The sequence below is a fragment of the Muscardinus avellanarius genome (assembly GCF_963383645.1).
Source record: "Muscardinus avellanarius genome assembly, chromosome: 4".
In the NCBI taxonomy this organism is placed as follows: Eukaryota; Metazoa; Chordata; class Mammalia; order Rodentia; family Gliridae; genus Muscardinus; species Muscardinus avellanarius.
The window spans coordinates 151,974,968-151,989,901 of record NC_137789.1 but is presented as its reverse complement, the minus strand read 5'-3'; the positions used below and the strand labels follow the sequence as shown (position 1 = coordinate 151,989,901).

Genomic DNA, 14,934 nt, shown 5'->3' with positions numbered 1-14,934 from the left:
CAGTGAAAACTGAGAAAATGAACCTGAGGTAAAAAGATGGGGCAAACCCACCACCTTCTCTTGAGTTCACTGAGCCACTAGTGGAGAACTCCCTAGCATCCAAACAATCAACTCTCTTCCTTCATTATTGTTTAAATTCAACAAGATTTTTTTTAAACCAAGAAATATAGCTTTTAAACATCTGAATGTCAAAGGAATTAGAGGGCCAAACCCAAGGTTTTGTGTTTTTGTTTGTTTGTTTGTTGTTTTTATTTTTTATTTTTTGGTGGTACTGGGGTTCCAGGAACCCCATCTACCTCCAGGATACACTCCCTGACCTATTCTACATTTTTTTACTTGGAAACAGGGTCTCTTAAGCCAGCCAGGCTGGCTCCGAACCAGCGCAATCCTCCTGTCTCCGCCTCCCAAGCGCGGGGATTACAGGGGATTACAAGCGTGCACCACCACGCCCAGATAAACCCAAGGTTTTGAAGATAGCACAGAGAATGACCTTTAAAAAAAAATCTAACTTCTGGGAAGATGGCGACCGAGAAAAGCGGGGCTTAAGAGCCCCGCTAACAACCAATCTCCATTACCACAAAATCAGCGCCTTTTATAGCCAGAAAACACCATCACCAGAGAAACAAAAAAATCACCAGGCTCCAGAGAGAAAGCGGACTGAGAACAGAGCTCAGAGCCACAGAGGAGATACACCGGTGTCACGCCCGAGGAAGCGGCAGAAGCGCCATACTGCCGGCGGCAGTGGCGAATTCACTAGATGGCTACAGCAAGCCGAGGTGAGCTGCTGCGGGACAGCAAGGCGGGATTTTTCAGCGCAGGGAACATCTAAAGCTCCCAGTGGCTGAGCTCAGCACATGCTGCGAGGACTCAGAGTGGAATTCAAAACCAAGAATAAAAAAGCCAGCCTCACGGCTGAGGGCGTAGCAGCGGCGCCATATTGCCACCAGCGGCAGCAGCAGCAAATTCAACGAATCCAGTACATCTACATCTGTGTAATCAAGAACAGTGAGTCAAATTGCAGGCCACAGAGAAGAAATCCCAGTACTGTACTTCCTGGGACTTTACCCATTGGGGGAGTGGCGGTGGCAGAGATATCACACCATAGGAGAACGTGCAACCTGGCACCCCCCATAGTTTAAAGCAGCCTCTATCGACTCCCTGGGTCGGAGACTCTGTGATACAACCCAGTAAAGGAGTAGGGGGGTCTGAGATACTACTGACTCGAGATCCAGAGCACCTTAAGTGAAGTCATAGTGACCCAAGGGAAGAACCCAGAGAAGGCACAAACTTCTGAAATCATGGGAAAGAGGAATAACACTGGAGCAATGAATGCCCACAACACCACAACATCAGAACCCGATAAAACAGAAAATCAGAGATTTCTAGAAGATCAAATCAGGAAAATAACTGTAGAAATAATAGAGGTGCTTCAAAAAGAACTCAGAGAGAGCCAAAAAGAGATAAAGGATGCAATAAATGAAGTAAAGGCCTCAATTCAAAGCACAAACAACCGATTAGACCACATGGAGAACAGAATCTCGCTCTTAGAAGATGATCATTCCAAAAATGAACGCATAGTTTCTAATCTAGGAAAAAATATTCAACAGCAGGAATCTGACATTGAAGAAATATGGGCCCATTTTAAGAGAGCTAACCTAAGAATAATTGGAATAGAGGAGGGAAAAGAAAGTGATACCAAAGGGATCAATAATCTCTTCAAGGAATAGCAGAAAATTTTCCAAACATAGAGCAAGAGGTTGATACACAGATCCAGGAAACTTATAGAACTCCCTTTAGACAGGATCGGAGAAGAGGATCCCCACGCCACATAATTGTCAAAATGACCAATGTGGAAGCCAAGCAGAGAATCTTAAAGGCAACAAAAACAAATGGCCAAGTGACATTCAGAGGCAAGCCAATTAGAATCACTCCAGACTTCCCAAACCAAGTCATGAGAGCCAGTAGGGCTTGGAGTAACATATTCCAAACTCTGAAAGAAAACAACTTCCAGCCAAAAATTTCCTACCCAGCAAAACTTTCTATCAAATTAGATGGAAAAATAAGAAGCTTCCATGACAAACAGAAACTGAAGGAATTTATGTCTTCAAAACCAGCGCTAGAGAAAATATTCAAAGAGATTAACTACAAAGAAGAAATAGGTAACACACACCAGAACCAGAGAAACAAGATTTTCTATCCAACAGACAACTAAGATTGGTTATCTGTGGAGATTCATTATTTATGTTAGTCTTTTACCTATCTCTAAATTGTATTGTTTGCCTTTATTGTTGTTAATTTTTAGGATGTCTAGTTGGAATATTAATATACCTTCAGATATAGCATTTGGAAATATTTTATCTCGTTCTATTAGTAACTTTTAAGTCTGTTTACATTGTCTTTGGATATACAATATTTTTTTATTTTTTAGGGAGTTTGTATACTCTTCTGTTGCCTGTGCCATTGAAATCATATCCAAGAAATCACTGCCAATTTCAATGTTGTGAGGTTTTATGACCCAGATTTTCTCCTAAAAGTTTATAGTCTTAAGATTTATATTTAGGTCTTTTATCTATTTTGAGTTAATACTTGTATATGGGATTAGGTATGGGTCCAATTTTATTCTTTTCCATGTAATTATTATTTTTCAACAATATTTAGTTAAAAGATTATTATTTCCACCACCAAATGTTCGTGGAAACCTTGTCAAAAATAACTTGACAATATAGGGAAGAATTTAGCTCTAGGCTTGTATTTAACTCCAATGGTTTATATATCTGCCTTTAGAACAGTACTACACTGTTTCAATTATTGTAGCTTTATATGGTTTGAAATCAGAAAATATATATCTTCTAGCTTTGTTTTTTTTTTTCAAGATCGTTTTGGGTATCTAGAATCCATATTCCATATTAGGATAGATTTTTTTCTGAAAAATAAATATATAAATATATGATAGTTTCACCTAAAAAATAGAAAAAAAATATTCTCTGGTAAGAAAGAAAGCAAAAAGAAATATTGAAATGTTATCTTTAAGTCATCAAAAGCTTGGTATCAGACAAATGAAACTGTTATGTGAGATTATCATTTTTAATTTTGGATAAATTGCTATAATACTAGATGTCAACCACTAAGCCAAGCATGGGAAGGAGGGATGGGGAGGGAATGGGGTGGGGATCGGGTGGGGGCTGACTGGGCGATGTGTGCATGTATGTGTACAAAAGTTTGTATCCCACTATGATGTATGAATACAGGGCACCAATAAAAAATAAATAAATAAATAAAAATAAAATAAATAAAAAATAAATCCAAAACCCACCAAACCATACCTCAAATGTTTTTACCCAATCAACAATACTGCCAGAAAAACAAAAAAAGCATTTGAAACAGAATGCTATTCTCGAAATGTAAACAATATATATGCATATATATACATATATACATATATACATATACATATAAATATACATATATATGTATATATATATATATACCCATAAAACACAATGTTAAACAAGTTAGATACCTGGTAGTTGCTTTAACCGATAAGATTGCGTGACACTTCATACACGTTATGGTAACATGATCAGCAGACCGGGTGCAGAGGAGCTGCAGGGCCAGGCTGTGGAGGCTGCCGGGGCTCAGCCTTCCAAGCTTTGGAGGTGCTGGGCCTGACTGGGAGCAGATCCAAAATTTCACTCTTGATTATGAGGTGGGGAAATCAAGTCCAAACATTTTTCCTACAAAATCCCTTTCCTAGGTCAAAACCATTCTGTCCATGAGCCACACGGTTCCAAGTGCTTCCCAAGAAACTTAGTGGTCCTGCTGCCCCTCAGAGCTCCGGTGCCCTTCCTGGAGCGGGGCCAATGGTCCCCCATCTGCCTCTCCAGGAAGGGCTCCCACCCAAGTGGGCAGTTGAGTGAAGTCCAAGGATGCCGTCTCTGCTCCTTTCTGACCTAAATTCTGTGGGGAGGACACTGAGCACCGGTTCCTGCTCCAGGTGCTAAATTTGGAGGGAACCACAGGAAACCATCTATTTATTCAAAATGGTTCCACAAACCAATTTTCACATCTTTGGGGTTATCTACAAGTTTTACCATCTGCCATCCCAAATCCCCAGTGAGGGGGTAGGAAGATGCAGGAATGTGCCTCCCCCATGTAGAGCAACCGGCCACTTCCTGCTTAGCGGACCAGGCTCCGATGGTCGGGGCATGTGTGGCTCGCTTCTGAGCGCCAGCGGCCGGCTCTGAGGGTGCTGAAGTCCTGAAGGGTGCCACTCCTTCCAAGGAAACCTGTGGGCCACACTTCTGCCACAAATCTAGAGGGACAAGGACCAGCTCTGCGGCTGGGCCAAACCCAAGCTTGGGCCGGCAAATTGGATTTTCCGTCACATCCTCAAGCGACACAAAAGCAACGTCAGGCTTGGATCCACACCACAGTGAGGACGCCTTGCTCACTGTAACTGTCCAAGTGAGAAGCCACGGGCCCAGGAGCCTGGTACTGCCATGGTGGGCCTGGGGCTGGAAGGGGAGTCTGCAAAGAGCACCCAGGCACTCAGAGCTCGGGCCCTGGCAACAAGCCGGCCACCAACAGGGAGGGCACTGGGGATCAGGAGGAAGGAAACCATGGCGCTCACAAGACCTCATTTGATATGCATCCGTTTCTGGGGTTTTCTCAGATGGAAAAAAACCATTTAAACACAAGAGTCCTGATACATCCAAAGGTGCTTTCTAGTTCCTCTTGAGCCAGTGGGAGGCAGGTCTGGTAGTGAAGACATCTGAACTCCAAGGACACCTGAAGCCCTAGCCTCTGGTGATGAGCACAGGTTCCTGAGAACCAGCTGTCTGAGAGCCAGGCAGTCCCCTCGTCCCTTATGATCCCATGAGGATGGACCCGCTCCCCTCAGAGGTCTCTGGCTGATCCATGATGTCAGGTGTCAGTCTGTAGTGCTCCCTTGGGAACACAGCATTGCAGAAGAGGATGGAGGAGTAAAAATGCAACATTTCACTTGAATCCAAGGTGGAAAGGTGGAGGACATTATGCAGAATACTCTGTTAAATTAAACAAACCAGATGAGAGTGAACAGGCAGGGCTGTAAGTGCCTGACTCTTCTCCTTGCTGGCATCAGAGCTGTGCTCTGAGTGAGACCCTGTGCAGGGCCTGTTGGCGCCTCTTTAACCGAAGGGACCTGAGAGCTGGGCAGGGCTGGGAGGGGTGGCCAGGATGATGACGTACGTCATTATAAATAGCAGACCTGGAGCAATGAAATTTCAGGAATAAAACCCAAATAAACCCATAAAGTCATCTAGCCCCAAGGTATCTTAAACCAAGGTACCTTTATAACCTGGATCAAACAGGAGACAAAATCTCAGGGTACACAGGTGAGTGGCAGCCTGTGAGCATGTGCACGCGGCAGCCCTCCTTCCAGTCAGGGCTGCCTCAGTGGCAAAGGTGCAGTCTTTATGAAGCCTTCCCACCCATCGCTGCTCCCACCCTCCCTCGTAGTCCATCTCTCCCGATCCTGACCCCACATCCCACTCTCTGGCTCCAGCTGAAGGTAGAAGGTGACTACGTCAGGATGCTGGCCATGAACTCGTTGAAGCGTTTGGACTACTGCTCGGGGTTCACAGTCGAGATCTCGGCCCCTGCCCATGTTTCACCATTTTAGCAGCATGTGCAGCTTTCTTCTTAGCATCATATGGCGTGAGGATATTGGTGATGGCCATGAAATAGATCTCCTTCTTGGGGGCACTTTCATGGGTTTTCATGACATAGACATCAACAGAGGGGTCAAATTCCCCAGTACCGAAGAACCAGGGGAAGCTGAGGAGGTTGCCAGGGCTGTCGGGAGGCGTGCCGTAGGAGCGCAGCAGGCTGCCACCCACCCTGTCATTCTTGCACTCCTCCTCCTCCACCCGCTCCTCCATGTCCTCCTGCTCGACCTGGTCCACATCATGGATACCCAGTAGCAGACTGTAGTCCGTGATCTTCAGCTGAGCCAGGAACTCAACATTCTGCTTCAGTTTCTCCAAGAAGTTTTTTTTACTCTCCTCTCCCACGTGCAGCTTCTGCCCTTCCTTGAGGCAGTCATTGTCTTTGAACGTGGGCAAGTCCTTGGCCTTCTTATCGCTTGCTTCTCTGGCAACTGTAGAACCATTGAGCTCATACTTGCGGTGTGCAGTGAGCCGATGGCTGAACACATTCCTGTGACCACCATGTAGGTTTCCACGCCGTCCACAGCCAGTCGGTACATACCTAGGAACTGTGGCAAAAGCTTGTTGCCGTGACACTCCACTATGAACTGGTGATATTTAAGATGCTGTGCATCTCAGCCACATCCTCACTTGACACCGTCTTGATGACAAAGCGCCGATCACAGGTGGCAAGGAAACATGTCCCACACCGGCCCTGGCTGTCACTGTTGATGGGGGCACTGCGTGTCACTGAGTTCTGGTAATCCGATCAGCAATTGCAAACCTCTCGCAGAGATTTCAGAACACCATGGGACAGTACTCCTTAAACTTAAAGAGGCTGGGGAGGTTCTCCTTACTGAAGAGATGACTGTCCACCTTGATCTCGCTAGAGGCTTTGAAGTCGTCTGGCATTAGCATGACAGGGACAGGGACATTGCTCAGCTCATTGATTGTGTGGTTTACCCCCCACATCAGGACGCTGAGGATCGGCTCGCTGGCCCAGAATAGCTTCACTTTCTGGCTCACGAAACGCTTCTTTTTGGTCTTGGTCTTGCTGGTGCTAAGCGGCGCCACCACCACCACCGTGGTGCTGGTGTAGTTGGACAGCATGCCCGGGGCAGGGGTAGCAGCGGAGACAGCGCACAGCCAGTGCCCCAGGCCTCCCCGATGACCCCACCCCCACCTCAACAAGACTTTTTTAAAGCCTATGTCCAAGACAAAGACTTGTTGAACTTCTTTTCCTATGCAGTCATCTGTCACACGGGTAATTGTTGTGCACCTATTATCCGGCAGGTGGTGTCATGTGAGCTGGGGATATCAGGTGAAGACCAAGACAGAATTTGCCTGCCTTAACTGAGATTGAAGATGACGCCTCAGCTGTTCCACAAAGAAACAAGTGTGAGACAGACCTAGAACGCAGCCACAGGCAGGTGAGAAGTAGGTGCAATTCAACACTAGCAGTGGCTGTTTATGGCCGCTCAGTCGTCTGAGATGCAGCAAAGCCTCCACTGATTAGAAGATCAAGAGGACTTTTAGATCATGCAAAGGGTAGCTGTCAACAAGTCCAGGAATTTGCTTTATACAATTATAGAGTTCCACAACCCTTCCTGCACTGACCTGAAATCATTTCCAAAATTACACTATAGCTTTTCCCACAATGTCTTCACAGCTGCAGCTGGGTCTAAGCCACTGATCTTCCCTCAGGCCATGGCATGGACATGGAAGGCCACAGACCCCTGTGTTGCAGGCTCGGCCCTCAGACCATGACACTCTTGGGAGGTTGTAGGACCTGGAATAGGTGAGGCAGAGTGGGAGGCCTTTGGGTCACTGGGGCATACCCCTGACGATGATAGCGCAGTCCCAGCCCCTTCTTCTCAGCTCTGCCAGGCACTCCCACCATGATGTCCTTCCTCACCACTGGCCCAAAAGCAATGGGGCTGACCATGGGCCGAAACCCCCACAACTGTGAGCCATCATAAACCTTTTCTTTTTATAATCTGATTCTTCTCCAGTATTTGTCATAGAGACAGAACACTGGCTAGTACACACTGATTACTGTATTAGTGTCAGAACTCTCTGCTTTGTGTTCTTGGCCCGAGTGATCCTACCCAAAGGCATCAGGGATGGGCACAAGGTGTTAGGATGACGGTGAGGTATCAAATAGGCCAAGTCCTCTGCCCTGGCAGTGCTGATGGCACAGTGGAGAAGAGACAAGACAAAGCACCGAGTCTGCTGGGAAGTGGTTGCATAGTCAGGAGCCTGGGGGAGGCTGCCACTTACAGGAGGTAGTAGAATTTTATGTAAGGGAATATAATTTTATGTATAAAGGCAGCATAAAAGTTGATGGCTCTTTCTCTTATTCAGACATAAAGGTCTTTCATGGTGCCCACCAGACCCTGCAGGACTGGATCCTCAGCATCTTTCTGGTCTCATCCTCTCCCCTTCCCATTGTTCCTGGGCCCAGGAGCCTCCTTCCTGCTCCTTAAACTCACAAAGTGCACATTCACCTCAGGGCCTCGGCCTGGGCTGGCCTCTCTGCCAGGAGTCTTTCCTTTGGGTACCAGACACTCACTTGTCACTTTCTTGGCAAAGCCTTTCCTGATGTCTTAAATAAAACATCAACCTGCCTTCTTTCTTAGCCCTGTTTTTCTACGTGTTATTTTTTACCATTGCCCATCATATACACTGAGTTTTTAATTTATCCTTTTTCTACCTACTTTTTATGGGGATTAAACACAGGGTATTCTACCTCCAAGATAAATTCAGCCCTTTTTAATTTTTTTTTAAAATTTTGAAACAAGGTCTTGCTAAGTTGCTGAGGCTGGTTTTGAACCTGCATCCCTCCTGTCTCAACCTCCTGAGTACTGGGATTACATATGTGTGCCTCCACCCCTGGCTCCACCTGCTTATTGACATTGTACAGACAAGGGCTTTGCCTAGTTCATAACACTGCCATATTTCTGATGTCTGAAACATAGTTGAATATGCTGAATAATGTTTCACAAAACATTCTTGTACATAGCTCCTGTGAATGTAAGTCAGGACTTCTCTGGGCCTGATTTTACAAGTAAATTTCTAAGGCAAAGGGTTAGTGTAAGTTAAACTTCAGTCATGGTTTACAAATTGTTTCTCAATGTAGTTATATGTTAATTTTTTTGTGGTAACAAGCATTGTACCTCTGAGCTACACTACCAGTCCTATTTTTTTTAGTATTTTTATTTTTTAAAATAGGGTCTCACTGAGTTGCAAAGGGCCTTGCTAAGTATCTGAGGCTGTCGGTGAACTGTGACTCCCAGGTCTCCACTTCCCAAATGCTGGGATTACAAGCATGTACCATTACGCCTAGCTACCATATTAATCTTGATATTACTGGTCTTTCTCATTTTTACCAATAATAGTAGCAATTTTTAGCTTTGAAGAAAAGATCATCCCCTAGCATACAAAACACATATTATACAATTCTGGAAGAAAAAGGATCAAAATGTTGGTACATATCAATCTCTGGGCAACAGGTCTAGGGATGGTGGCTAGGAGGCACAGTCATAGCTCAGTGGACACATTTCCTTCTCCCATGAATTTCACCCTCTCATCTTACTGGTACTAGGGACATTTTACCTTCTCCCAGCCCATAGTAAGTAGGAGCAAAGCCTCCAAGAGTTGTCTTAATAAGCACGACACAAGGAGAAGCAGGGTGAATTGCAGAGCCCTGTCCTCCAATCTTAAAGATTAGCAAGGCTGAGGCTGGGGAGGCAGAGGAGGAGGAGTTGGGGGAGCAGAGTCCAGGGAGGTTAACACCAGGGAGATCTGTGTCTTGAAGACAAGAGAAATGAGTAGAAGGAATTGGGTGCTTAACTGGGAAAGAATATTAGCTGACCCATGTCACGTGGTCCACCCACCAATGCACAGTTCCCGGGAGGGAATGGGCCCACCAGAGGAAAGATCTTGTTTTTATTGGGATGGAATGGCCAAAAATTATAGAAAAATTTACAGAGAAATGGTTGACACTCGTTTGTTTCCATTATTTTTGTTTTCCAATTTTCCACTACCAGCGTTCCATTTCAAGAAAAGTACTGTAAGTCTGGGGTTTCTTTAAATACTCTGTCTAGCCATCAATCCTTGTTACAGCCTCTTTCAAATTCTCACTAAATGATTACTCAAAGCACAGCTGAAAAATAAAGAGTTGTAGTGCATATTAAAATAAAAAACAAACTGGCAATAGAGGTACCATAAAGACCTAGAATTTTCTGCCATTTACGAGACCCATAGAGATGAATCGATGCTCACACCTGAGCCCGCACTTGCTTCTTTGTATTAAACACAGAAAACGCATCAACCTTAAAACGAATACAGACAACTTTCTTCTTTACTGCCTGTGGGTCCTACCTCCCTCTACAGAACCAGGTTCTCTGCCAGTGCTGCCCAAGAGCTTTCTGTGGAGACGGAACTGTTTTATCATCTGTGTTGCCCATACTGCAGCCACCAGCCATTTCTGGCTACTGAGTACTAGAAATGTGTTTAGCAGACCCAAGGAAATGAACTTTTAAGAATTCAGGTCAGATTTTAAGAATCGGATTGCGATTCATATTTGCGAGCTTCTGTGTACAGTATATCTAAAGGCTTGCCTGTGCCAGGTTAAGAAACCATCGGAGGTTTCTGAAATGAAGTGCATTGTAGCACTTCAGAAAATTAATTAACCTGAAGCTTCCCAGGTTGGTATAGTGTTCGATTTGCTGAAAGAACATTGCGGAGGACTCATCTTTTAGGAATCCAATTTGGATTCCTGATTTCTAGACCTTCCTGTAGAATGAGCCTATCTAAAGGGCCGAGATGGGCACTGCTAAGACACCTTTGAAAACCACTTTGGAAAATGAACTAACCTGAAGGTTCTCAGTTTGTTACAACATTCAGTTCACTCAGAGACAGCATTATGGAAAATTCATCTTTTGAGGATGGAGTTCTGACTCTTTTTCCAAGAGCTTCGTGGATGCAGCATCGAGTTTAAACGCCTTCCATGTGCCTTTACTTCCTATCACCGCACGTGGCTACTAATTGGGCAGTAAAGAAAGAGGGACTCCAATCAGAGAGCCGGCAGCCTTCCCCCTGCACTCAGAGATGCTCTGTGACTTGGCCAAGCCTGGCCCTTCTCTGCCCTCGGCATCAGCATCCTTTTCTAACATCTAAAGGGCCACGTCGTGCACTGCTTGCGCACATACATAAACCCCAGATGTAGCTAGGATTCTGTGCACAGAATTTGACCTTTGTCTGACCTTTGAATAAAGAATTCAGTGAAACATTTAGAAAGTCACCAGGCACGAGACATTATTGTAGAAACTGGGGGGGGGGGTGGTGACAAGAAGTGGAAACGGCCTCTGACTGTTGTCACTTCCGAGTCAAGCATTTGGCAGGGCTTAGCTGGAGCCCGGGCAGCGGGATATATGGCGCATTATGGCTTCATCGCCATCTGTTCGAAGGGATAGGGAGAAGTTGGGGAAGTAGCCGGTACTAGTCAACTCGGCAGGACCGATGCCAATGAAAGCTGAATAAACCCTGGATTTAGCCAGGAGTCTGTGCACAGAATTTGACCTTTGTCTGAAGTCCTGACACAGATATTCTACTAAGCTCCAAGTGGATAATGAAGCGACCAGGAGGAGGGTTGGTAGGGAGAACAGTTCTTGTCTGTCGGAACACTAGCTCTGTGCAGCTCTGTCCTTGCTTTAGGACAAGTAGACGCAATAAAACACAAGATGTTTTTAAGGCATAAAACAGATGAGAAGGGAAATCACTTGGAAAGCCCAAAAGAACCATCGCTTTGTTTCACTCCAGATAGCAAAGGCATTTTTAGAATTTTATTAGGGATATTCAGTAATTTTACAAAAATACGTGGCCTTTTTTGAAACAGAATCTATAGGAGAGGATGAGCTAAGGTGGAAAACAAATCAGATGAGCTAAGAAAGAAATACAGGGTCCAATTAAAACCTTCACTGGAAAAAAAAAGTGAAATTTCCACAAACACTAAATCAAGGATATTTAGAAAAAATGAGTTGTTTTCCTAGAAAGCAGAAGAGGTGAAGAGAATACATTAATGAGAAAATATATAAGATACAGAAGATAAAGAACAAAGACTGAGCCAAAGAGGTGTGAGTTTTCCTAAGGGAGGAAAACCCTAAAACAAAATAAATACAGTGGTGGCACACATCTGTAATCACAGCGCTTGGGAGGCTGAGACAGGAAGATTATGGGCTCAAGACCAGACTCAGCAACTTAGTGAAGCCCTCTGCAACTTAGTGAGATGCTGTTTTAAACATAAAAAATAAAATAGGACTGGGGAGTGTGTAGATCAGAGAGAGAATGCCCCTAGGTTCAACCATAATAATAATAATAATAATAATAATAATAATAATAATAATTCAATAAGAAATAAATATAATAATATAATAAAAATATTCCCAAGGTATATATATATATATATATATATATATATGATCTACCATCCATCCCACAATATTAATACTAATATCAATATTAATGGAAACAGGTGTACATCTAAAACATTCTGGCATTTTTTTTGAATTGCAGGAATAAAGACAAAAAATTAAAAAAGTAGTAACTAAAAGTATATGAAGATAAAAGATTAGATCTCAAGAATTTTCCATGGCCAAGTTACTATTTATGGGCAAAACCAAGCAAAAGACATTAACACAAAGATAAAAACTCAGATGCTGTGTGTGTGTGTGTGTGTGTGTGTGTGTGTGTGTATACATATATATATTCTTAGTTCAGAAAAAAGCATTTAAAGATGTACATAAATTTTAAGCACAATAAGAATAAAAACTAAGCATAGATTATCCAGTTAACATCACAACAAACCCACCTTAAGTTAAACTGATCATTAATGAGAAAATACATTTAATACACCTAACCTATGAAACCATCACTTAGAACCATAGCCCACAGTCGGGTACCAGTTATTCATTTCTCAAGAGCACCTGATGTGTACCCTGTATCATTGGCCCTGGCAAAAAAAGAACCAAATTCAAAACCCCAAGTATGGTTTCTCCTGAATGGCTATTGTTTTTGCATCATCGTGAGGTTGTGAAATCCTATGTTGGAGACCATGTGCACAGGATACGGGGAAATCCTCACATAGCATCTGCAATGAGTCCTAATATCAGTTTAAAGGCTAAATCCAAAAGAAAATATGGCTACAAAAATAAAATTTTCAAGTATGTTTACAGAAAAGGAATGCAAAATAATTTTATAATGTAATCCAGGCACACAATCACAGAGTGTATTCACCAAGGAAGCAGGAATGGAGGAGTAGAGTAAAACAGGCACAAAATTCTTCGTGTGTGTGTGTGTGTGTGTGTGTGTGTGTGTGTGTTGCTAAGCATTGAACTCAGGGCCATTCTACCCCTGAACTACACTCCCAGCCCTCTTTTACTTTTCAATTGGAAAAACAGGGTGGGTATCTCTGGGTTGCTGAGAGAGAGTCTCACTAAGTTGCTGAGGCCCCCCTTGAACCTCTGATCCTCCAGTCTCGGCCTCCCAAGTCCTGGGATTTTACATGTGCACAAACATGCCCAGCTAAAAATTCTCCATCATATGCACTAAACAGTACAGAGCAAAGAACAGCTTGGAGATCTTGTCTTTCACCATTCATGGACCACAACCTAAAGGATGCCTTTGAAAACCCTGTGGCAGCTACCCATACAATTGAAATCAAAATGAATGTTGCCGGGTTGTCGCAAACCAGCTCAGTCTAATTGGGGCGCGAGTCCACTCATGGTCGAGAATCTCAGCAAAGATGGGGAAGGATTAGAGTGAAGTACTGCAGCCTCTTTCCTGCAGCGATTCTTTCCCTTCTAGGAACTAAGAGTTCCTAGTGACGGCGCTCTCTAGAAAGAATCTGATATGGACAAAGGCTTCTTGAGCCAATGACAATTTATTACAGGAACCCAGAAAAATTTATACCCTTCACCAGTGAGATTAATGACAGGAGAAAAAAGAAAAGGGGCGTAATCACAGCAAAACAATAGTGAATTACACGCAAACAAAGTACATGACTAGTCCAGCATTTAGGAGATTAACTCCGGATCTTTCTTCCGATATTGCAGCAGAGCAGGTCCAAAGGGTAACTTCCAGAGGAAATACAGGCACGCCCAAGGCCCAGGGCTTGGAGAATACGCCTTCTCATGGAATCTTCTTTTGCTTTCTTTTTTGAAGTTTCCATCTATATCCATATGACAAGCATGGGGAGATATGGCGGTCCAGGGAGATGCGATGGGAGTCTCTAAGATCTCATCCGCCTTGCCTTCTGAAGTCTGAAAGCTTACAAAAACTCACAACACAGCTTGGCAAATAAAACACCACAAACAACACCATGAAGTTCTTGGATTTAGTTGTCAGATATATTTCCTTAACTGCTGAACACTCTTCTTTAGACAACAAGCCTATTAAAAGCCTATTCATCTTTAATAATCCATTTCCCTGTCACAAACCCTCTGCAACCTGCTTCTAACTTTCTAATTCCTTTCTTTCCCAGTTGGGACGTTCTTATGATAAGCTCTTCTTCATGCAAAAATGCTTTTCTTACTCTTACGGTATTTCCTTTCCTTCATACATATATATTTAGAACATCTGTCCTTTATTTTGTCATATTCATTTCTAACCATGCGGCCAGTCTCTCCGTCTCGGGGAATGCTCATACTGGGCGTAAAAGTCAACAATCTTTTTCCTTCGGCTCTATTGTAGTTGGGCAACTAAGTTGTTCATCAACTAAATTGCTTTGAAGTCACACACAAAGTTTTATCTTCTCTGTCTCTAGGCAGGATCTCAAGGGTAAACAGAGTTACCTTAAACTGAGCTACCGGTTACCGAGTTAATGGCTTAACCTAAGTTAGTGATAGGAATGAGGGTCGGAGACCATTTGTGATTGCTGCAGCTGGAATGCTTATCACAGCATCTGAGTTCTGGCCAGTTTTTCATTACTATTGAGCAAAGCCAAGGGCGTTTAGACAAATTATTAGAGAATTTATTTCCACGGACTCAATTTCTTTCATAGTCCTGATCTCACATCACCGGAGCAATTCGTGTAGAGAGTTAAAAGGAATCATTACCAAGAGAATAATAGTCATGAAGGGTATCTAAAAGTGGGGGGTACTTTGGCCAGAGACGACACCCCCTTCTCGGGGCTTGTTGCCAATTGGCTATGTGGAGTGGGGTCTCAACACAAAGATGCCGAGGCAGC

General features: G+C 43.8%; 1 pseudogene across 1 annotated transcript; it reads right to left on the bottom strand.

Annotated features, from left to right (window-relative positions):
• Positions 1 to 5,562: 5,562 nt before the first annotated feature.
• Positions 5,563 to 6,797, bottom strand: LOC308262242 (phosphatidylinositol 5-phosphate 4-kinase type-2 beta-like; annotated as a pseudogene). The gene has a single exon. The product of its transcript is annotated as a phosphatidylinositol 5-phosphate 4-kinase type-2 beta-like (transcript).
• Positions 6,798 to 14,934: the final 8,137 nt, after the last annotated feature.